Genomic DNA, 25,282 nt, shown 5'->3' with positions numbered 1-25,282 from the left:
GTGCGCCATTCATGCAGCGCTAGCATTTTTCCCTTTGTGCGTACGCGTGCTTGCAAAAATCACCATTGTGCGTATGCACAAGCATCAAATTTTCCAGGTGAAGTATCAAAGGCGCTAAGTTACTGAGCGTGCAAACGAGCGTGGAAACGAACACTGAGGCATCTTCATTGCTGGCGCTTGAAAATTGAGTGCCAAAGTGAGCGCTGGAGTGAGCGCTAGAGTGAGCGCTGAGGCCTACCCCAGGTGCTGGCGCTTGCAAAATGAGCACCTAAGTGAGCGACAAAGTGAGCGCTGAGGCATGCTCCAGGTGCTAGCGCTTGATGTTTGAGCGCCCAAGTGAGCGCTGCCTCTTGCTTCATGCTGGGCGCTGGGTTTTTGAGCGCCCAAGTGAGTGCCAATTCCAACGCCCAATCTTCAGCTTCAAAAAAAGTGTCTAGTGTGGCAAGAGCTTTCACTTCGGATTTTGGCGTTGTTCTTGTAGGGCACCCTTGGATTTGGCCGCTGCCAACGCCCAAGTTTTCATTGATGAATCAAATATTAACGCTTCTTTGGAACAACGCTCCCTTATTTGGGTGTTAAGAACGCCCATTTAAGAACATCTTGGCTCGCGGGCGTTGACACTAATAGCACTAATGCATGCTCTTGACTTCATCAATTTGTTTCCATGGATTGGCACTTAGTTTGCATGCTTTATTGGCCAGCTTCATGCTTTCTTAAATCCAATGCCAGCTCCCAATTTAAGAAGGTGCTTCTTGGGTTGGCATTGCATGCTTTAATAATTTTTTTATAAAATGCAAGCTTTAAATGATTTATTAATATTGCCTTCATGCATGCATTTTATATAACTCTTTAATAACATGTGCATGCACGTTGCCTTCTTCCATAAGTGCTAATGCATAATGACAATGTATGAAAGTAAGCAAGCAGTATGTTGCCAGCGCCCTTTTTGGCTTACTCCATGGGTCATGGGCCACGCTTTTAAAAGTGTGGCCTAAGGTTCAGAATGTGTCCAAATTTTTCTCTTTCCTCCTTTTGAGCTTGTTTTGTGCTTTTTGCTTCTTTTTCTACCATTTTCTATAAAATTAATTAATTCAAAGAAATCAAAGTAATGTATGGCTTAAGCACAAAAATACTCAATAATTAAGCATGATGAATTAATTTTTTATATGAAAAAGTGTAGAAAAACACAACATGATGTGCACGTATCACAACACCAAACTTAAACTTTGCTTGTCCTCAAGCAAATAAAGAATCATACAATAAATTTTGACAATCCAAGGTAAGAAGAATAGCAAATTAATGTTCATGGTTGGCTAGTTTACTATGCATGCAACAATCACAAAAAAAAAAAAATTTCAGATGATTGATGTTTCTATCTAGCTCACTTTATGAAATCTTTTCTTTATATTCCTTCCTTGAAACAAGCTTTTCATCTTTTTCTTAGCTTAGCTTCTTGGGTGATTTGCACCATTAGTTAAAAGCTTCGACTCTAAATGCCTTGTTTTTAACTATTACCACTTGATATATAAGCACCACAAGCATTTATTTAGAGGACTCTTTAAGCTCATTTGTCTCCTTTTTTTTACTCTCTAATCATTAATGCTCAAAACCTTGAGTTTTGAGGGAGTGCTTCGCACTTGAGCCTAGCCTTAACTCTAAGTGTTTTGTTTTCAGGCTTTTTCCTTGATATATAAACACCACAAGTACTTGCAAATGAATTGTCATTGGTACTCAGAGCCTTCAGCTTTCTCATTCTTTCCCTTTTTCTTTCTTGATCATTAATTGATTTGCTTCTTCAAGGTTTTCAAGATTTCGGAAATTTTATAAAATGTCCTAGATGAAAATTTCTATTAAACAAATTCCAATGCAATTGAGCAACAAAAATTAATCATGCTAGCCTTCTAATAGTTATAAGCTTATGCTAACTTCTTCTTTAATTACCTTGTTTGTTTATGATCATGATACTTAATCACTTTGACTCACACAATTCAAAATGGTAGTTATAATGTCACAGCAACATGTTACAATTTAAGAATCAACTATGCTTATTCACAAGGAGTAATCACACATGCATACAAAGAAAATAGAAGACAATCATGTAATTGAATGTACAGGGAATAAATGAGAGGAAAAGGAACTTTACCATCTTATGGTTCTTCATCATTGTTGTTGTCATTTTCCTCCTATTCTTTCCCTTCCCACACCAAACTTAGAGTGATTGCTTGTCCTCAAGCAACAAATAAAACAGTGGTGATACGATTTGTGATGGATCATGAATGTCTTAAAACAATGAAATGTGAGTAATGCATGTGTTTAAGCAAGTAAAGTTAAAGATAACAATAAAGGCACAAGAATGGAAAAGAGAGACAATCTAATTGCACAAACAAGTGGGTTGTGCATAGTACTTTGCATGAAAGGTAAGTGACAACACCAAACTTAGTGTCACACTTTCATTTTAGAATGATGCAAATACCCAGTAAAGATTTGGAAATCAAATTGTTGCATGGCAACACCAAACTTATTTCATGCAATCTCATACCAAATTATTTGAAAGTAAACTAAGCAAAGAAATAAAATGTTACCAATAGTTGGGTTGCCTCCCAACAAGCGCTCTTTTAATGTCATTAGTTTAACATGTTGTTCATGAATTTCTTCCTCTTCTTCCAATTGGTTAATAGAAATGACTTCAAGGGATATGAGGAAAAATTTGAAGTCCCCTATTTTGAGTGTCTCCCAACAAACTTTCTTTTGTTGTTAGCTTGACTCACTTTGCTTGTTGTGTTAGGGGAGGAATTGCTAGTTGTTGAACTTTTCTTCTTCATGGATATTGTCTCCGATCCTTGGTCACAATCCTCTTTTTAGTACTTTTCTTGATTGCCTTCACTTATTTGATTTTAAGACTTGGTTGTTGTGTAATGGTTGGAATGTCTTCTTCATCAAGAGCTTCTTGACTTTGTGGTTCAATGAAACCATCCTTCATGCAAGTTTCATGGGAATGTAGATTCCCTTAGTTATTTTCCTCCTAGAGTTATTTTTCAATTTGTCCCAATTGTACCTCAAGATTTCTCATGGATGCCTCTTAATTCATGGCAAATGCTTCTTATCTTTCTTGGTTTTTGGCAAGAATTTGTGTGGTCTGAGCAAGAGTTTGTGTGAGCTGAGAAAGAGATTATAATGTTGACTCAATAGTGGTAAGCCTAGCTTCTTGGTGGGATTGTGTGATGTATAGTTGTGCTTGGTAAGGATTATGAAATGAGTTTTGTGGGTAATGACACGAAGGGTATGAATTTTGTGGTGAGGTAAAGTCAAGTGCTAAAGGCTTTTGATATGGAGAACCATGAGGTTAGGTTGGGCAATCTTGCATGAATGTACTCAAGGCACGATCAAGTGATGATGGTTTTTGATGGATAGAATATAGAGCATTAAAATCTCTTTGGTTTTAATCTTCCCAGCCACAACTTGAGTAGTTATTAAATTTATCAAAATATGGATCATTTTGTAGTGCTGAGAAGTATCCCATTTCATTTGATTATTCACACTCCATTATTTCTTGTTGATATTTTTAGCCACCATTATCATAGTAACTTGAATTATTTTGTGGTGGTGAGCAATATCCCATGTAAAATGATTGATCAAAATGTGAGGTACACTCCATTCTTACTTGAAAATACTTTGTATCAAAGACAATCACTAGGAGAAATTAAACTTCTTTATGTCACAAATAAAAAATTATTAGTGAGGCAATAACATAAACACCTTACTAGCAAGAGAAAATGACACTTCGTGCCTCTCATCATCAACCCCAAATATGTTTTGCCGTTGCACTAACCACTGAGAACCATCGGTGTCGCCACTCCAGAACCGCAGCTCACCGCTCCTCTTCCCCACTCACGGCTCCACTTCCTCACTCGACACTAACCACTCGAGAGCCATTAGTCGTCTTCGCTACGTGCTCACATCGATCGTCAGCATCATCCTTCCATCGCTCACCACGTGGTGGAGAAGGCATATATTCAAAGGGTTAGAGTTCCAATTTTAGGGTTTTCAATTTTAGGGTTTGGGTATGTTGCGGCGCGGGTGAACTGTACCCTCATTTCTCCTTTTGTTCTACTTGATTTTCTTTGGTGCTACTGTTGTTAGAACCGCTTCCATTAAAATGAAGCAGGTTTCTCAAGAACTCAAACGACTCGCTTCAATTTCTTCCAAACAAAGAGCACCTTCTTCTTCTTCTTCTGATGCTGCTGCTGCAAGAAGAGGACACTACGATAGGACTAAGTCCGCGGCTTCGAGTGCTCTCAAGGGACTTAAGTTCATCGCTAAGGGTGGTGGTGGTGGTGGTGGTGGCGGTGGTGCAGGGTGGCATGAAGTGGAAAAGCAGTTTGATGTTCTTACTGCTTCAACTGATGGATGGCTTCATCGTTCTCTCTTTGGAAAATGCATAGGTAATAGTTGAAATTGAAGAGTTCATAACAAATATGCACTATTTTTTGTTGTTGCTTTCCAAGTGTTTGTGAAATTATTTGTGTGTGTGTGTGTGACTGAGTGAAATAAGGACTTGTTCTGAGTAGTTTTCTTTTATGAAGTGTTTGGATAACTATGGTTCGGATTTGTTGAATTGTTTGTATGTAGGGATGAGCAAGGAATCTGAGGCATTTGCTGGTGTGCTTTTTGATTCTTTGGCTAGGAGGAGGGATATTCATGGGGATTCAATTAACAAGGCTAAATTGAAGGACTTTTGGGACCAGATTTCTGACCAGAGTTTTGATTCCAGGCTCAGAACCTTCTTTAACATGTAACTAATTCATTACCTCTTTACTTAATTTTAGAACTAGGAAAAGAAATTGGTTGGTATTTTCTTTAATTCCCACCACTAAGTATGTTAACCTTCATTTGGAATAATGCAGGGTTGATAAAGATGCAAATGGAAGAATCACCGAGGAAGAACTTAAAGAGGTTTATATGAATTATCTTTTTAAATTCATCTACAGAAAAATTAGAATGAAGATAGTGAAGTAGTTTTTATCGGCAACATTCTTTCCTTTCCTAGCTTTGCATTTTGTTCCCATGAGAATAAGAGTTTCCTTGATCACAAATGATCAATTCTGTTTTTAGATCATCTGCCTTAGTACCACAACAAACAAACTCTCAAATATACAGCAGCAGGCTGAAGAATATGCAGCTTTGATAATGGAAAAACTAGACCCTGAAGAGACAAGATTTATCATGGTATTTACATCATCTTATTTCAGATTGTTTTAGTATCAAAATTATCAAAATTAAGTAAAATTAGTCACTATTACAGTTTCACATACAGATAAGTACTTATATTTCAAATCATAAGTCTGAAGTTGATTTATATTTAAGATGATAAGAGGGACTGATTTCACTTGTATTTAGGAAATTAGATCAAATCCATAAGAAAACTTTGACGTAGACCAAAATCATAAATAGCTAACTCTAGAAGTGACTAGAAATTTATTTGAAAAGAAAAACAAAAACTCCATATTACTCATGTTAATCTCATTTATTTGGCCAATTGGTGATTATTATTACTGCTTCATCAGTTGGATAGCCTAGAGATGCTCTTATTGTATGGACCAAGTCATTCTACAAGAGGTGATAGCAAGTACCTATGCCAAATGCTAAGCTTGAAACTGAAGCCTACATATGAAGATAGTGCTGTTAGGAGGTGCTATACAAATACCAAGTACTTCATACAGGACAAGTGGCAAAGAACTTGGGTTATGGCATTGTGGATTTGTGTGATGTTAGGTTTATTTGCCTACAAATTCATACACTATAGAAGGAGAAAAGATGTATCCTGTTATGAGGTATTGTGTATGCATGGCCAAAGGTGCAGCTGAGACACTTAAATTGAACATGGCCATTATCTTGTTACCAGTTTGCCGGAATACTATTTCTTGGATGAGGAATAAGACCAAGCTTGGCATCATGGTTCCTTTTGATGACAACCTTAACTTCCACAAGGTAATATTTTTTACTTGCCCCAAATCTTTGTTGGAACTTGTGTATTTTTCACAAGTTAAATTGCCAAAAGGGTATGAAGAATATTTGGAGTGTTTCATGAATTAGAAGTGGCAAATTTGCTTCTCAAGGAATATATTTGTTTCTCAAGATTCCCTTGCTGAATAAATGTGTCACCATTTAAATAAAGTTAGTAGTACAAATAAAGTGATGGTATATATGTTGTTGTTCTTGCAGGTGATAGCTGTGGCAGTAGCAATTCATGTTGGAATACATGCAATTTTTCATCTTTCTTGCGACTTCCCTCACCTCCTTCGTGCAACCCCTCAAAAGTACAAGCCACACCTTAGTTCAGGATTAATAGGGTTAAGCTTCTTAAACCACTCAACAGTCTAACTGGCTTCAATGCATTTTGGTACTCACATCATCTCTTTGTCATTGTCTACGCCTTGTTGATTGTTCATGGAATCAAACTTTTCTTGACCAAAGAGTGGTACGAGAAAACGGTTAGTAACTTCAATCCCTTTTCCTTTGTATAATTTGCACTGACACTTTCCTAAGGTTAAAGTTAAATTATATACAACACTTTATTTTTTTTAATGGTTGCATTGACTTTGTTAGTGTTGTGTTTATAAAAGAAATTAATACCACAGCTTACAATCTATAGAAATATTAAGTATTATATAACTTTAATTTGCACTAGAAATTCATTAAAAATTTAAAATATACTATTGCAAATATCAAAACAGAGAAGTGTTGTGTGTATTATTGTCTAATATCAAGACTAGAGAGAAGCCATCACAATTTACCCTTTTCCTATTTAGAATAAATTATCATTTTTAATCATAAAAGATCTAAGTGCTGACAATTTTATGTAGTGTGGACAAACCTTACCTGAATTTCTTTGAAAGTTATTTTATTTACTATTCTTACTCTAATGGAAAGCAACTTTGAAATTCTGCTTCTGTATGTTGTGACGTCAATGTCAATAAGTTGTCACTGGTCATGTCTAGTTTGTATCAATCAGATGCATCTTGATCTGGTTTTCTGCAATTATCGCTTAAATTTTAATTAATTTAATTGATTCATTCTATTTTGAATGCTCTCATGGATGATAGTTGATAAATGAATTTTTGACGGTTTAGAATTTCACAAATAAATTCTCGTTGCAAGTATAGTTTCTAAACCAACTAAAATCCTTTCATACAAAAATTGTTTGTCACAAGTTAACAAACCCAATAAAAATAAACCGAAGTATTTAAACCTCGGGTCGTCTCTCAAGAAATTACAGGGAAGTATTTTTACTGTTGGTTATGGAAAATTATCTTTTTGGGTTTTTGAAATAAGGAACAAGAAAATAAAATGGCAAGAAATTAAATTAATAACTAAGAAAACTCTTAACTAGGATTGAGAACTAGAAGTCACGTCCTTGTTATCATCTTCAATTGTGATGATAATTGTATTTCGCTTTCACTTAGTTAACCTCTACAATGAAGGTAAGTCAAGTGAGCAAAATCAACTTAGGTTCATAAGTCCTAATCAAAGACTAGAGCTAGTGAAGCCTAAGCCAATCAGCTATTTTTAATTATCCTTCAACAAGAGAATTTGATAACTCTATAGCATCAACTAATCAATCCAAGTCAAGAATATAAAAAGCTACTTTAAAATCCTTCCAAGCATTTCACCAAATACTTGGAAGGCACAACATAAAAGCATAGAAAAGCAATAAGAGAATATAAAATCTGGAACCAACAATTGCAAGAGGGAATAATAACAATAAATTGAAGAAAGAAGCAATAAATATGAAATACCTCAACTTGCATTAAAAAGAAATTGAATCTAACATGGAGTTCATAAACTAAATTGGGGAAATAAATAAATCAACAAGAGAAATAAATAAACCAAAGTACTAGAACAATTAAAGTAGAAGAAACCTAAATTGAAGCAAGGTAGAATTCCGAAATTGAGAAGAAATGAACCTAAAAACCTAAAACCTATAGAAATCTACATCTAAAAACCTAAAATTATGTGAATGAAAGTTGGATCCTTGATTCCCCCACTTTGCAGCCTCTAATCTGTGTTTTTGGGCTTGAAACTAGGCCAAAAATCGCTCTACGTACAGCACGTGGCTCCGTCACGCGTACGCATCGCCCACGCATACGCATCGCCTAACAGCAAGGCAACTATGGCGAATTATATATCATTTCGAAGCCCCGGATGTTAGCTTTCTAACGCAACTAGAACCGTCTCATTCGGACCTCTATAGCTCAAGTTATGATCGATTTAGTACGAAGAGGTCAGGCTTGACAGCTTTTCCATTCCTTCAATTTCTTGTATTCCTTCCACTTTTTCATGTTTCCTTTCCATCTTCTAAGTCATTCCTGCCCTATAAACCCTGAAATTACTTAACACACATATCACGGCATCGAATGGTAATAAGAGAGGATTAAAAATAGCAAATTTAAGGCTAAAGAAGCATGTTTTCAATCATAGCACAAAATTAGGAAGGAAAATGTAAAACATGCGATTTCTATGAATAAGTGTGAGAATAATGGTTAAAATCTACTGAATTAAGCACAAGATATACCGTAAAATAGTGATTTATCAGTCTCCCCACACTTAAACATTAGCATGTCCTCATGTTAAGCTCAAGAGAAGCTATAAAGAGTGAAGGCAAAATGGTAGAATGTATGAAATGCAACCTATCTTTATGAATGTAACTATATGCTAAAATGCTTCTACTTACTTAGTTAAAAATAGATAAACCCTTTCAAGAACAAATATGAATTGGATTTCACTAGTTCAAATCATAAAAATGAAGTACAAATAGCCTTGCAAGAAGAAGATAGCTCATGAAAGCCGGGAACAAAGAATCGAGCATCGAACCCTCACTGGAAGTATATACACTCTAATCGCTCAGGTGTTTAAGGTTCGATTCTCTCAATTCTCTACTAATCTTGCTTTCTAAGACTTGCTCTTCATCTAACAATCAACAAAAATTTAATACACTAATACACATATCAAGAGGTCTTTTAAGGGTTGTAATGGGGTTTGGGTCAAGGTAAGATTGTATTTGGTTAAGTGGACTAAAATCTGAATCCTTGACTAACCTAAACTTTCCACCTAACTTAAGCCAATCCATATAATCAGAATATAAAATCTAACTATCCATTAACTGTGTTTACTACATATTCATGCATCCCATATTTGAGTATAGCACATATGCATTGCTATCACTATTTACTTTGGGGCATTTTGTCCACTTTTATTATTTTTTTCTTTTTTTTTCTCAATGCATATGATTAAGGTATTGAATGCATGAACGTGTCCTTGACATTCTTTTCACAAATTCACCAAAAATATACAATACCCAATTCTCAAACCAAATGTTTCCAGACCTAATTTTTCCACACTTAGTTTATGAGCACTCTCACTAGTTTAAGCTAACCAAGGATTCAAATTAAGGACATTATTGTTTTCCACTTAGAGTTAGTGATGAGTTAAAGTAAAGAACAAATGGGAAAAATAGGCTTAACTTTAGTTTACAAATGATAATGAAAAGGTTAAGGCCATATGGGTATGTAAGCTTAGTGAAACAAAGGCCTCAATCATATAAGTGCATGCATACATCAAACAATGGAAATATAGAATTAAGCAAGACAAAGGATTCACAATTTTAGAGAGAACAACAGACACCAAAATTAAAACATTGGTTGATAAGACGCAACCCATCAATTAGGCTCAAAATCTCACGGGTTTTATGTGTTCGAGCTCTAAACCATGTTCCAAAATAAATTTTCTCAAGCAAGTTTAACAAAATTTTAATTCAAATTAGTGAAATGCTATAGGAAGTTTCTTGAAAAATAATTCATCACTTCAACCAAGTAATGGTAAAATATGCACAAAATCAAACAAACATGCAATCAATCATGCAAATGCGACAACTAAATAACAAAGAAAATTAAACATTGGTGTTAAAACAGGAAGTAGTTACCCACAGAAGTCGGTATCGACCTCCCCACACTTAAAGATTGCATCATCCTAGATGCATGCAAAGATGTAGAAGTGGGCAGGTGGCTCCAACTGAAGCATTTCTCCAGGGATTGTGCAGATGGACTTGTTTGTTGGCCCATTGAGAAGCTTTTCCTTTCCCTTCTCGGTGGCCATCCTGAAAGAAGAGGAAAATGAGGGAAAAGTAACCCAGAAATAGAGATAAGAAAACAAATAAAATATGGATGGGTTAATGCCAAATAATGAGGATCTCAACTACATGGTAGTTACAACATGCGAGTGAGAATACAGTAGAAGCAAACGGCATATCAATAGTGCAAAAATTACAACAATGGGGGAGAGAGAGTGGGTAATGAAAGACAGTATAAGTTCATATCAATGCAAAAGGAATACAAGTATTATAAAAGAATAGCATTGACTTATAAATAATATCACCCAATAATATAAAACAAGTCACTAAGTACCAAAATAATGCAAGAAAATATGCACAGTTGAATAAGAACATGTAACACCAATGATAAAATAGGAAATTAGAAAAGAATATAAAAAATGAACAAAATTAAAATGCAACGAAGGAAAGTATGCAAATGTAATATGTAAAAGAGAATGAAAGAGAATAAAGATGAGAAGGGATGAGAAGAAAGTAAGAAAGGAGGAGGATATAAGAAAAGGAGAGAAAAAAGAAGTAAGAAATGAAAAATAGAATGCGACGCGCGCGCACAGGACACGCGTGCGCGTGAAAACAGAAACTACCATGCGACGCGTAAGCGTTGTCCACGCGTACGCGTGACCTCTGGTCAGGCGAAATGCACGTTGCCAGCACCAAGGCAGTACAACTCTCGGCCAAATCCCTCATTGACGCCGATTTTCATCCCACGCGTACGCGTGGGCAAGCACCGTTTCTGTTCAGGTCCAGCGCAACTCGCTGCCTATTTTCTTATTTTTGCGCACCTACGCACGACGCTTGCGCGTCGTAGGCTTTTTTTATATATATATCAACACCATAAATTATTAAACAACTAAACCATAAATTAAACAAAATAAACATAACTAAAAATAATAATTTAACTTATTACTAATATAAGCAAAAGAGAAAATATGAAGAATATACCATGGTTGGGTGTCTCCCACCTAGCACTTTTAGTTAAAGTCCTTAAGTTGGACATTTGGCGAGCTCCTTGTCATGGTGGCTTGTGCTTGAACTCGTCTTGAAATTTCCACCAACGCTTGGACTTCTATAAGCTCTATCAATCATAAGTAAATTCCCCAAGCCTTGATGAAGTTCTTCATAAGCTTTGAGCTCTCAAAATTGATCCTCTTGTATGCCGAGATCCCAAATCTTGTTTCTACACCCGTCTTTGAGTGGATCTTCATTATTCCAACCAGGTGGAAAGCAATTTGAATTCTCAATAAAGTACCAAACTCGTCTCTTAGACCCATCTAATTGATCACCAACCCGACCCTTGCATCTAGCTCTCGAAATCTCAACCTTGATGAGTCTTGATTTGCAACTCCAACCACTAAACATCCTTCTCTTATGCTTAATTCCACAAAGCCTCCTAAGTTGGCCATCCGTTTCTAGTATACCATACTCAAGTGGGACAATAAAGCGAATGGAGATAAATTTTACCCACTCAGATGAAGGAGTTCCACCTTTTGAAGAGATTTTTCAACTTCAAGTTCTTCCTCACCGAATTCATCCAACTCTTTTCCGTTACTCAAATCATAAACATGAGGTTGAGAGAGATCTACCTCAATGTTGCTGTCAATTTTGTCGAGAGAAGGCTCTTCTAACTCAAGGATTTCACTTGTGGGTGCAAAGTCATTACTAGGAGGGCTTGATTCATGATCATCATCACCAAGGGAACTTGCTTCTTGCTCTATTCCGTCCAATTCTTCATAGGGAACATGCCTTGGAGGTTGTGCACTGGCTTCCTCAACATCAAATTCAATCCTTTTAGAGGAATACTCTACAACTCTAGATTCTCATGGAAGTTCAGCATCTCCTAAGTCTTCAACCACTTCTTCCTCTTCTTTGACAAGCATAGCTTCTTCCAATTGTTCTAACACAAAGTCGCATTCCTCACTTTCTACCAGAATTTCTAGCTTCTCCTTCATGCTACATTCTTCATGAGATTCTTCACATGTAGCCATGGAAGTTTCTTGAGTGTCCAAATGTTGGGAGGCTATTCAATTTATTACCTCGTCCAAGGCGGCCGTGAATTTTAGCACATCCCTTTTCATCTCCTCTTGCCCTTGAAGAAGATCACGAAGGATGTCATCCATTGGAGGTGGGGGTGGATATAAGGGTTCACTGTATGGAAGAAAGGGTACATGATAGGAAGGAGGTTCATAAAATAGAGATGGTTCATCTTGATAGGGATATGGAGGTGGTGTATATTGAGGTGGTGGTTCTTGGGAGTAATTGGGTTGGAATGGGGGTGGTCTAAGTATGGTTCACAGGGCTCATAAGGCTCTTGGTATGGGGAATATGGGTTAGGGTCATATGGGAGTGTTTGGTAACATGGGGCTTGTGAGTGTGGCAGTTCAAAATTATGTTGAGGAGAGGGTTCATAGGTATATGGTGGGGCTTGTTGGTAACTGATGAGCAGATATTTTATACACTTTTTGGGGGTAATTTCATGTAGTTTTTAGTATGTTTTAGTTAGTTTTTAGTATATTTTTATTAGTTTTTAGGCAAAATTCATATTTCTAGACTTTACTATGAGTTTGTGTGTTTTTCTGTGATTTCAGATATTTTCTGGCTGAAATTGAGGGAGCTAAGCATAAATCTGATTCAGGCTGAAAAAGGGGCTGCTGATGTTGTTAGATTCTGACCTTTCTGCACTCGGAATGAATTTTTTGGAGCTACAGGAGTCCAATTGGCGCGCTGTCAATTGGGTTGGAAAGTAGACATCCAGGGCTTTCCAGAAATATATAATAGTTTATACTTTTCTTGAAGATAAATGATGTAAACTGGCGTTTAACGCCAATTCTATGTTCTATTCTGGCGTTAAACGCCAAAAACAGGTTACCAGTTGGAGTTAAACGCCTAAAACAGGTCACAACCTGACGTTTAACTCCAGAAACAGCCCAGGCACGTGAGAAGCTCAAGTCTCAGCCCCAACACACACCAAGTGGACCCCAGAAGTGGATTTCTGCACTATCTATCTTAGTTTACTCATTTTCTGTAAACCTAGGTTACTAGTTTAGTATTTAAACAACTTTTAGAAATTTATTTTGTACCTCATGACATTTTAGATCTGAACTTTGTACTTTTTGACGGCAAGAGCCTCTAAACTCCATTGTTGGGGTGAGGAGCTCTGCAGCGTCTCAATGAATTAATGCAATTATTTCTGTTTTCTATTCAAACACGCTTGTTTATCTCTAAGATGTTCATTCGCACTTCAATATGATGAATGTGATGATCTGTGACACTCATCACTATTCTCAATCTATGAACGCGTGCCTGACAACCACCTCCGTTCTACCTTCGATTGAATGAGTATCTCTTGGATTCCTTAATCAGAATCTTCGTGGTATAAGCTAGAATCCAGTGGCAGCATTCTTGAGAATCTGGAAAGTCTAAACCTTGTCTGTGGTATTCTGAGTAGGATTTTAGGATTGAATGATTGTGACAAGCTTCAAACTCACAATGGTTGGGCGTAGTGAATGACGCAAAAGGATCAATGGATCATATTCCAGCATGAGTGAGAACTGACAGATGATTAGCCGTGCGGTGACAGCGCACCTGGACCATTTTTACTGAGAGGACAGATGGTAGCCATTGACAACGGTGATCCACTAACACACAGCTTGCCATAGGAGGAACCTTGCATGCATGAAAAAGAAGACAGGGAGAAAGCAGAGATTCAGAAGACAAAACATCTCCAAAACTCCAACACATTCTCTATTACTGCGTAACAAATACTCATTTCATGCTCTTTCACTTTTTACAACTGAAACTAAAGAACCCTATTGGTATCCTGACTAAGAATAATAAGATAACCATAGCTTGCTTCAAGCTGGCAATCTCCGTGGGATCGACCCTTACTCACGTAAGGTATTACTTGGACGACCCAGTGCACTTGCTGGTTAGTTGTGCGGAATTACATAGTGTGAGTGTAATTTTCGTGCACCAAGTTTTTGGCGCCGTTGCCGGGGAGTGTTTAAGCTTGAACAACTGATGGTGAATCTTGTTGCTTAGATTAGGAAAATTTTGTCTTTTGGGTCAGAGTCTTTTATTTTCTTTTCAAAAAATTTTTCAAAAATATTATTTTTTTCTTTTTTAATTTTTAGTTTTTCTGTGAGTTTGGTGTCAATTGCATGCTTTTCTTTGTCTTTCAATTTTTGAATTGCATGTTCTTTGTTCATCTTTGACCTTCAAGTTGTTCTTGTCTATTTTCCTTGTTTGATCTTTAGTTTGTTTTGTTTTGTGTCTTTTCTTGTTTTTCTTGTGCTTTTTCAAAATATCAATTTTCAAAAAATTTTTATTTTCCTTTAAAAATATTTTTTTTAAAACACGTTAAATTTCTAGCTCAGTTGGTTAGAACGTTGTGCTTGTGTTCGTGGTAATTGGGCACTTTCTTTTTAAAAAACTTTTTCAAAAATAATTTTTCTTTGATTAAATCTTGTGCCAAACTTTAAGTTTGGTGTTCTTTCTTTTGTTCTTGTTGTTCTTGTGCGTCTTCAAGGTGTTCTTGAGTCTTCTTTGTGTTTTGATCTTAAAATTTTTAAGTTTGGTGTGCCTTGGTATTTTTCCTCCAAAATTTTCGAAAACAAGGAGCATTGGATTTAAAAATTTTAAGTCTTGTGTCTTTTTGTGTGTTTTTCTCTTTCATAATAAAATTTAAAAAAATACCTTTTCTAACTATTTTTAAGCTAATTTTTCGAAATTTTTCATAAAAAATTCAGATTTCAATTTCAAAATTTTATCTTATCATATCTTAGTTGTCAAGTTTTTGAAATCATATCTTTTTCAAAAATATCATAACCACTTTCTCTCTCCTCACTTTTTTGAAAATCCTCATAAAATATTTTCAAATCTTTTTTATTTATTTTCATTGTAGTTTTTATTTTATTTTATTTTATTATTTCGAACTTTTTTTAATATAATAAAATAAATAAAATAAATCCACATCATCTCCCTTTCTCCATCATGGACCTAAGTGGAAATGAACAGTCCAGAAGGATTCTGGGGTCATATGCTAGCCCCACTACTACTTCATATGGGAGTAGTATCTGTATACCCTCCATCGGAGTCAGTAGTTTTGAGTTGAATCCTCAGCTCATTATCATGGTGTAGCAAAGTTGCCAATATTCCAGTCTTCCACAGGAAGAACCTACAGAGTTTTGGCACAGTTTTTACAAATTGCTGACACAGTACATGATAAGGAAGTAGATCAAGATGTCTACAGATTATTACTATTTCCATTTGCTGTAAAAGACCAAGCTAAGAGGTGGTTAAATAACCAACCTAAGGCTAGCATAAGGACATGGAAATAGCTGTCAGAAAAATTCCTGAATCAATATTTCCCTCCAAAACGGATGACACAGCTAAGGTTCAACATCCAAGGCTTTAAACAAGGAGATAATGAATCTCTTTATGATGCCTAGGAGAGATACAGAGAGATGCTAAGAAAATGCCCCTCTGAAATATTTTCAGAGTGGGTGCAGTTAGACATCTTCTATTATGGGCTTACAGAGAAAGCCCATATATCTTTGGACCACTTAGCTGGTGGATCTATACACATGAGAAAGACAATTGAAGAAGCTCAAGAGCTCATTGATACAGTTGCCAGAAATCAGCATCTGTACCTAAGTAGTGAACTTTCCATGAAAAAAAAGGCTAAAACAGTAACTGCTAAACTCAGTCCTGTAGAACAAGTTACTGAATTCAATTAGCAATTAGATTTTCTAACAAAACAGCTAACCGAATTCAAGGAGATACTACAAGACACAAGAATGGATAATATGAATATGAAAGTACAACTGAAGCAAACAGAACAGCAGTTATCAAAACAAATAACAGAAGAGTGCCAAGTAGTTCAATTAAGAAGTGCGAAGACATTAAATACGTCACTTCAAGGTAGCAGGAAGCCAAGAAATGATCAAACCGCTATCCATAATCCTTCTGAGGACAGTAAGAGCCCAGAGAGGAATAATTCTGGCGTTCAAATGCCAGAAAAGGGTGAAGAGCTGGCGTTAAACGCCCAACCCATGCTTAGTTCTGGCGTTCAAATGCCAGAAACAAGTAAGGAGTTGCCGTTGAACGCCCAAAGGAAGCTTAGTTCTGGCGTTCAGACGCCATAAACAAGTAAGGAGTTGGCATCTAACGCCACTCTAGTTTCTAACTCTGGCATTCAAACACCAGTAAGGGATCAGACACATACAAGTGCTGATAGCAACCCCTCTGAAAAGGCTTTTTCAACCACATCTGTAGGAAATAAACCTGCAGCAACTAAGGTTGATGAATACAAAGCCAAAATGCCTTATCCTCAGAAACTCTGCCAAGCGGAACAGGATAAGCAATTTACCCACTTTACAGACTACCTCAGGACTCTTGAAATAAAGATTCTATTTGCAGAGGCATTTGAGCAAATACCCTCTTATGCTAAGTTCATGAAAGAGATCTTAAGTCATAAGAAGGATTGGAAAGAAACTGAAAAAGTCTATCTCACTGAAGAATGCAGTGAAGTCATTCTGAAATGCTTACCAGAGAAGCTTAAAGATCTCGAAAGCTTCATGATACCATGCACATTAGAGGGTACTTGTACCAAGAAAGCTCTATGTGATCTTGGAGCAAGTATCAACCTAATACCTGCAGCTACTGTCAAAAAGCTTGGTTTGACTGAAGAAGTCAAACCAACCCGGATATGTCTCCAACTTGCTTATGGCTCTATTAAATACCCATCAGGCGTGATCGAAGACATGATTGTCAAGGTTGGGCCATTTGCCTTTCCCACTGACTTTGTGGTGCTGGAAATGGAGGAGCACAAGAGTGCAACTCTCATTCTAGGAAGACCTTTCCTAGCAACTGGACGAACCCTCATTGACGTCCAAAAAGGGGAATTAACTCTGAGAGTCAATGAGGACGCATTTAAGTTGAATGTTGTCAGAGCTATGCTGCATCCAGACACCCCAAACGACTGCATGAGCATTGATATTATTGACTCTCTGGTAGAAGAGGTCAATATGACTGAGAGTCTTGAATCAGAGCTAGAGGATATCTTTAAAGATGTTCAGCCTGATCTAGAGGAACCAGAGAGAATAATAGAACCTCTGAAAATCCCTCAGGAAGAGGAGAAACCTCCTAAACCCGAGCTCAAACCATTACCACCATCCCTGAAATATGCATTTCTAGGAGAAGGTGACACTTTTCCTATAATCATAAGCTCTACCTTAGAGCCACAGGAGGAGGAAGCACAAATTCAAGTGCTGAGGACACACAAGACAGCTCTTGGGTGGTCCATCAGTGATCTTAAGGGCATTAGCCCCGCCTGATGCATGCACAAGATCCTATTGGAGGATGACACCAAGCCAGTGGTTCAACCATAGAGGCGGCTGAATCCAGCCATGAAGGAGGTGGTGCAGTAGGAGGTCACTAAATTACTAGAGGCTGGGATTATTTATCCTATTTCTGATAGCCCCTGGGTGAGCCCTGTCCAAGTTGTCCTTAAGAAGGGTGGCATGACAGTGATTCATAATGAAAAAAAGAACTGATTCCTACAAGAACAGTTACAGGGTGGTGTATGTGTATTGATTACAGAAGGCTCAATACAGCTACCAGAAAGGATCATTTTCCTTTACCATTCATTGACCAGATGCTAGAAAGACTAGTGGTGGACGAAATTGTGATCACTGTTCTTTGATTTGTATTTATTGTAGAATTTTGGAACTTAGGATTTTTTGGCACGAGTGGACACAACTCTGTTCAACTGACCAGCAAGTGTACTGGGTCGTCCAAGTAATAAACCTTACGTGAGTAAGGGTCGAATCCACAGAGATTGTTGGTATGAAGCAAGCTATGGTCACCTTGTAAATCTCAGTTAGGCAGATTAAAGGGGAATTGTGATTATTGGAATAAATAATAAATAAAAGGAATAATAAAAGGGATAGAATACTTATGCAGATTCATTGGTGAGAATTTCAGATAAGTGGATGGAGATGCTGTATGGCCCAAGGACGCCTGCTCTCCTACTGCTTCTACTCAATCCTTCTTACTCCTTTCCATGGCAAGCTGTGTATAGGGGTTCACCATCAGCGGTGGCTACTTTCAATCCTCTCGGGAAAATATCCTATGCGGCTGTCACTCGCACAGCTAATCATCTGGAGGCATCACCCATGGTTGATGGCTACATCCCATCCTCGCAGTGAAAACTAATGCTCACGCACTCTGTCACAGTACGGCTAATCACTGGTTGGTTCCCGCGCCTACTGGAATAGAATCCCTTGATTCTTTTGCGTCTGTCACTAACGCCCAGCACTTGCAAGTTTGAAGCACGTCACAGTCATTCATTACCGGAATCCTACTCGGAATACCACAGACAAGGTTAGACTTTCCGGATTCCCAGGATCCTACTCGGAATACCACAGACAAGGTGAGACTTTCCGGATCCTCATAAATGCCGCCATCTATCTAGCTTATACCACGAAGATTCTGTTGGGGAATCTAAGAGATATACATTCAAGCTCTGTTGCATGTAGAACGGAAGTGGTTGTCAATCACGCGCATTCATAAGTGAGAATGATAATGAGGGTTATCTGACTCATCACATTCATCATGTTCTTGGTACGAATGAATATCTTGGAATAAGAATAAAAGAGGAATTGAATAAAAGAAAATAGAATTGCATTGATACTTGAGGTACAGCAGAGCTCCACACCCTTAATCTATGGTGTGCAGAAACTCCACCGTTGAAAAATACATAAGTAAAAGAGGTTCAGGCATGGCCGAATGGCCAGCCCTCTCCATGATCAAGTGACCAAATATTCAAAGAGATTAAACTGTCAAAAGATGTCTAATACAATAGATAAATGTCCTATATATACTAGACTAGCTACTAGGGTTTACATGAGTAAGTAATTGATGCATAAATCCACTTCCGGGGCCCACTTGGTGTGTGTTTGGGCTGAGCTTGATCAATCCACGAGCTGAGGCTTCTCTTGGAGTTGAACTTCGAGTTATAACGTGTTTTGGGCGTTCAACTCCGGATCATGACGTTTTTCTGGCGTTTAACTCCAGACAGCAGCATGTACTTGGCGTTCAACGCCAAGTTACGTCGTCATTCTTCGAATAAAGTATGGACTATTATATATTGCTGGAAAGCCCTGGATGTCTACTTTCCAACGCCGTTGAGAGCGCGCCAATTGGAGTTCTGTAGCTCTAGAAAATCCATTCCGAGTGCAGGGAGGTCAGAATCCAACAGCATCAGCAGTCCTTTTGTCAGCTTTTTTCAGAGTTTTGCTCAAATCCCTCAATTTCAGTCAGAATTTACCTGAAATCACAGAAAAACACACAAACTCATAGTAAAGTCCAGAAATGTGAATTTAACATAAAAACTAATGAAAACATCCCTAAAAGTAGCTTGAACTTACTAAAAACTACCTAAAAACAATGCCAAAAACCGTATAAATTATCCGCTCATCAACTAGCAGGTCATGAATACTACTGCTTCCTAGATGGATATTCAAATTATAATCAAATTGCAGTAGATCCCTAGAATCAAGAGAAAACGGCATTCACATGTCCATCTGGAGTATTTACATACAAAAGGATGCCATTTGGTCTGTGTAATGCACCTGCAACCTTTCAAAGGTGCATGCTCTCTATTTTCTCTGATATGGTGGAAAAATTTCTGGAAGTCTTCATGGATGACTTTTCAGTATTTGAAGACTCATTCAGCTCCTGTCTTGACCATCTAGCACTTGTTCTAAAGAGGTGCCAAGAGACTAACCTGGTTTTAAACTGGGAAAAATGTCACTTTATGGTGACTGAAGGAATTGTCCTTGGGCACAAAATTTCAAACAAGGGAATAGAGGTGGATCAAGCTCAGGTAATTGAAAAATTATCACCACCTGCCAATGTTAAGGCAATCAGAAGCTTTCTGGGACATGTAGGATTCTATAGGAGGTTTATAAAATATTTTTCAAAAATTGCAAAACCTCTGTGTAATCTGCTAGCTGCTAACATGCCATTTATCTTTGATAAGGAGTGTCTGCAGGCGTTTGAGACTCTGAAAGCTAAGCTGGTCACAGCACCAGTCATCTCTGCACCAGACTGGACATTACCATTTGAACTAATGTGTGATGCCAGTGACCATGCCATTGGTGCAGTGTTGGGACAAAGGCATGACAAGCTTCTGCACGTCATTTATTATGCTAGTCGTGTTTTAAATGATGCACAGAAAAACTACACAACCACAAAAAAAGAGTTACTTGTAGTGGTTTACGCCATTGACAAGTTCAGATCTTATTTAGTAGGATCAAAAGTGATTATGTACACTGACCATGCTGCTCTTAAATATCTACTCACAAAGAAGGATTCAAAACCCAGACTCATAAGATGGGTGTTGCTTCTGCAAGAGTTTGATATAGAAATAAGAGACAGAAAAGGGACAGAGAACCAAGTAGTAGATCACCTGTCCTGAATAGAACCAGTAGAAGGGGCGTCCCTTCCTCTTATTGAGATCTCTAAAAACATTTCAGATGAGCAACTCTTTGCCATCCAGGAAGTATCATGGTTTGCAGACATTGCAAACTACAAGGCTGTGAGATTCATACCCAAAGAATATAGTAGGCAGCAATCAAAGAAATTGATCTCGGATGCAAAGTACTATCTTTGGGATGAACCATATCTCTTCAAGAGATGTGCAGACGGAGTAATCCGTCGATGTGTGCCTAAAGAAGAAGCACAGAAGATCCTCTGGCATTGCCATGGATCACAGTATGGAGGACATTTTGAAAGTGAGCGAACAGCCACAAGAGTCCTCCAATGTGGCTTCTACTGGCTTATTCTCCATAAAGACTCCCGAGAGTTTGTACTTAACTGTGACAGATACCAAAGATCTGGCAATCTGCCTCACAGTTATGCCATGCCTCAACAAGGGATCTTGGATATTGAGTTGTTTGATGTATGGGGTATTGACTTCATGTGACCTTTCCCACCATCATACTCAAACACTTATATTCTAGTGGCAGTGGATTATGTATCCAAATGGGTGGAAGCTATTGCAACACCCACTAATGATACTAAGACAGTGCTGAAATTCCTCTAGAAATATATCTTCAGCAGATTTGGTGTCCCTAGAGTACTAATCAGTGATGGGGGCTCATTTCTGTAATAAATAGCTTTACTCTGCTATGGTTCGATATGGAGTTAGCCACAGGGTAGCAACTCCATATCATCCACAGACAAATGGGCAAGCTAAAGTCTCTAATAGAGAACTTAAAAGAATCCTGGAACGGACTGTAATTAACCGTAGAAGGGATTAGGCAAGAAGCTTGGATGATGCTCTGTGGGCATACAGAACAGCATTCAAGACTCCTATAGGGACCTCTCTATACCAGCTTGTGTATGGAAAAGACTGTCACTTGCCAGTGGAACTGGAACATAAGGCCTACTGGGCAACCAGATTCCTAAACCTTGATGCCAAGTTAGCTGGAGAAAAATGACTGCTCCAGTTAAATGAGCTAGAGGAATTCAGACTCAATGCTTTCGAAAATGCAAAAATTTACAAAGAGAAAGCAAAAAGATGGCATGACAAGAAGCTGTCATCCAGAGTCTTTGAGCCAGGGCAGAAAGTTCTGCTGTTTAATTATAGGCTCAGATTATTTCTCGGGAAATTAAAATCCCAGTGAAGAGGACCATATGTGATTACAGGTGTGTCACCATATGGATACGTAGAGCTTCAGGATAATAATTCTGACAAAAAGTTCATTGTTAATGGACAGAGAGTCAAACATTATCTTGAAAGCAATTTTGAGCAAGAATGCCCAAAACTGAGACTTGATTAAAGCTTAGTAATAGTCCAGCTAAAGACAATAAAGAAGCGCTTGCTGGGAGGCAACCCAGCCATTAACAAAGCTTATTTGTTAATTACATGAAAATTTTACAGGTTCATATTAATTATCTTCAAGGTAAAATAGTAATGGCATGAGTTCATAGAGTTACAGAAGGATTCAGAGGATAAAATAGCAAAAAGAATATCACTGGTGCGAAAACGCCAGTAGGAGCTGTTTTGGACATTAAACGCCCAAAAGAAGCATCTACTGGGCGTTTAACGCCAGAAAGAAGCATCTTCTGGGCGTTTAACGCCAGATTTACAGCGTCCTGGACGTTCAAAAAAATGCCCAGTGATAAAGGAGTTTCTGGCGTTTAACGCCAGCTAGAAGCAACAGCTGGGTGTTAAACACCCAGACCAAGCACCAACTGGGCGTTAAACGCCCAAACCATGCAGCAGTTGGGCGTTTAACGCCAGGATTGTGGAAGGGAGGAAGTTTTTGTTCCCAACTTGATTTTTTTCAAATTTTCATGTTTCCATCCATAATTTCTTGCATAAACATATTACAAATCCTACTTTTTCAAATCCTTTTTCAAAGATATCAAATTTATCTTAATTCTAAACATAAATATTTTTTTTAAATCCTCTTCAACTTCTTTTCAAATCTTTTTTAAATCTCAATTATCTTTTTGAATTCTTTTCAAATCTTTTTAATCTCTTCTCAAATCTTTTTAAACTCATCATATCTTCTTTTCAAAATTCAGATTTATCTTTTTCAAATATCTTTCATATCTTTTCAATTTTAAATTGCATCTTTTTCCTATCATACTTATCTTTTACAAATCATATCTTCTATCATATCTTCTTCAAAATTTTCGAAAACCCACCCCCCTCCCTTTAAATCCACGTTCGGCTCCCTCCTCTCCTCCACAACTCGAACTTGGCTCTCCATCTATCCCTCTCCTTTCCTTTCTTTTGCTTGGGGACAAGCAAACCTCTAAGTTTGGTGTATTTATCCGTGATCACTAAACCAATACCCACTAAGATCATGGCTCCTAAGGAAAAATAAACCACTCCAAGAGGCAAGAAAGAGAATATTCTAAAACCACTTTGGAATCAAGGGAAGTTCTTAACCAAAGAACATTCAGACCATTACTACAAAATAATGGGTCTAAGGTCAGTGATCCCGGAAGTTAAATTCGATCTGAAAGAAGACGAATATCCGGAGATCCAAGAGCAAATTCAAAATAGGAGCTGGGAAATCCTAGCTAATCCTGAAACAAATGTAGGAAGAAACATGGTTCAGGAATTCTACTCTAATCTGTGGCAAACAGACAGGCAGAGAATAGCTGGAACCGCCTTCTATGACTATCGAACTTTGGTCAGAGGAAAGATTGTTCACCTCCACCCTAACAAAATCAGGGAGATCTTCAAGCTACCTCAGTTAAAAGATGACCCAGACTCCTTTAATAGGAGAATAATAAGAACAAATAAGGGCTTGGATGACATTCTAGAGGAGATATGCCTCTTTGGAACCAAGTGGACAACCAACACAAAGGGTGTCCCAAATCAACTCAAGAGAGGAGATCTCAAACCAGTCGCCAGAGGCTGGCTGGACTTCATTGGACGTTCTATACTGTCCACTAGTAACCGCTCTGAAGTCACCATCAAAAGAGCAGTAATGATCCGTTGCATTATGTTGGGAAAAGAAGTGGAAGTTCATCAGCTGATCTCTTGTGAACTTTACACAATTGCAAACAAGAACTCCAAAGATGCCAAATTGGCTTATCCAAGCTTAATCTCTATGTTATGTAAAGATGTTGGGGTGAAGATGGGAGTAAATGAGTATATCTCAATTGAGCAACCAATCACCAAAAAGTCAATGGAAAGATAACAAGTGCAGGACAACCCCATCAAGAGGAAAGCACAGAAGTTCCTCCCGGAAATCCCTCAAATTGAATACTGGGAGCGTCTTGAAGCATCTGTCACCAAGTTGCAAGAAGCTATGGACCAACTAAAGGAAGAATAGCAAAATCAAAGTAGCATACTTTGCAAACTGCTTAGGGAACAAGAAGAGCAAAGGCGTGAACTTAAGGAACTGAAGTGTCAGAAGCTATCTCTTGAAGGGCCAAGCACCCCACAAATTAAAGGAGCATCCACCTCTCAAAATAAAGGTTGTTGAGTCCTAATCTTAGCCTTAACTCTGTGATAATTGTTCTTATTAGGAATTTACCTTAGAAGTTATATATGAGTAGTAGTAATTAGTATCTCTATTTTGATTTATCTCCAATTAAGCTATAATTTATTTTTCTCATCATCATCAAACATGAATAAAATAGTAGATTTTTAGAATAAGGAGGCAATATTTTTCGAGTTTTTAATAAGGAAAATTCTAATTATTTATATGTGGTGGCAATACTTTTTGTCTTCTGAATGAATGCCTGAACAGTGCATATTTTTTATATTGAATTTTATGAATGTTAAAATTGTTGGCTCTTGAAAGAATGATGAACAAGAGAAATGTTATTGATGATTTGAAAAATCATAAAATTGATTCTTGAAGTAAGAAAAAATAGTGAAAAAAAAGGAAGAGAATGAGCAGTAGAAAAAGCCAATAGCCCTTTAAACCAAAAGGCAAGGGTAAAAAGGATCCCAGGCTTTGAGCATCAATGGATAGGAGGGCCCAAGAAAATAAATACAGGCCTAAGCGGCTAAATCAAGCTGTCCCTAACCATGTGCTTGTGGCATGCAGGTCCAAGTAAAAAGTTTGAGACTGAGTGGTTAAAGTCGTGATCCAAAGCAAAAGAGTGTGCTTAAGAACTCTGGACACCTCTAATTAGGGACTTTAGCAAAGCTAAGTCACAATATGAAAAGGTTCACCCAGTTATGTGTCTGTGGCATTTATGTATCCAGTGGTAATACTGGAAAACAAAGTGCTTAGGGCCACAGCCAAGACTCATAAAATAGCTGTGTTCAATAATCAACATACTAAACTAGCAGAATCAATAATACAATCTGAATTCTGAGTTCCTATGGATGCCAATCATTTTGAATTTCAAAGGATAAAGTGAGATGCCAAAACTGTTCGAAAGCAAAAAGCTACTAGCCCCGCTCATCTAATTAGAATCTGAGCTTCACTTGAAACTCTGAGATATTATTGCTTCTTGATTTCTTTTTATCCTATTTTATTTATCTAGTTGCTTGGGGACAAGCAATAGTTTAAGTTTGGTGTTGTGATGATCGGATATTTAATACGCTTTTTGGAGGTAATTTCATGTAGTTTT

At 37.5% G+C, this 25,282-nt stretch overlaps 1 pseudogene; it reads left to right on the top strand.

Moving 5' to 3' along the window:
* Positions 1-3,773: 3,773 nt before the first annotated feature.
* LOC130977930 (respiratory burst oxidase homolog protein C-like) lies at positions 3,774-6,524 on the top strand (annotated as a pseudogene).
* Positions 6,525-25,282: the final 18,758 nt, after the last annotated feature.

Source organism: Arachis stenosperma, chromosome 1 (assembly GCF_014773155.1).
Source record: "Arachis stenosperma cultivar V10309 chromosome 1, arast.V10309.gnm1.PFL2, whole genome shotgun sequence".
Classification (NCBI taxonomy): Eukaryota; Viridiplantae; Streptophyta; class Magnoliopsida; order Fabales; family Fabaceae; genus Arachis; species Arachis stenosperma.
The sequence above is the reverse complement of the archived record's forward strand: the minus strand, read 5'-3'. Positions and strand labels throughout refer to the sequence as shown.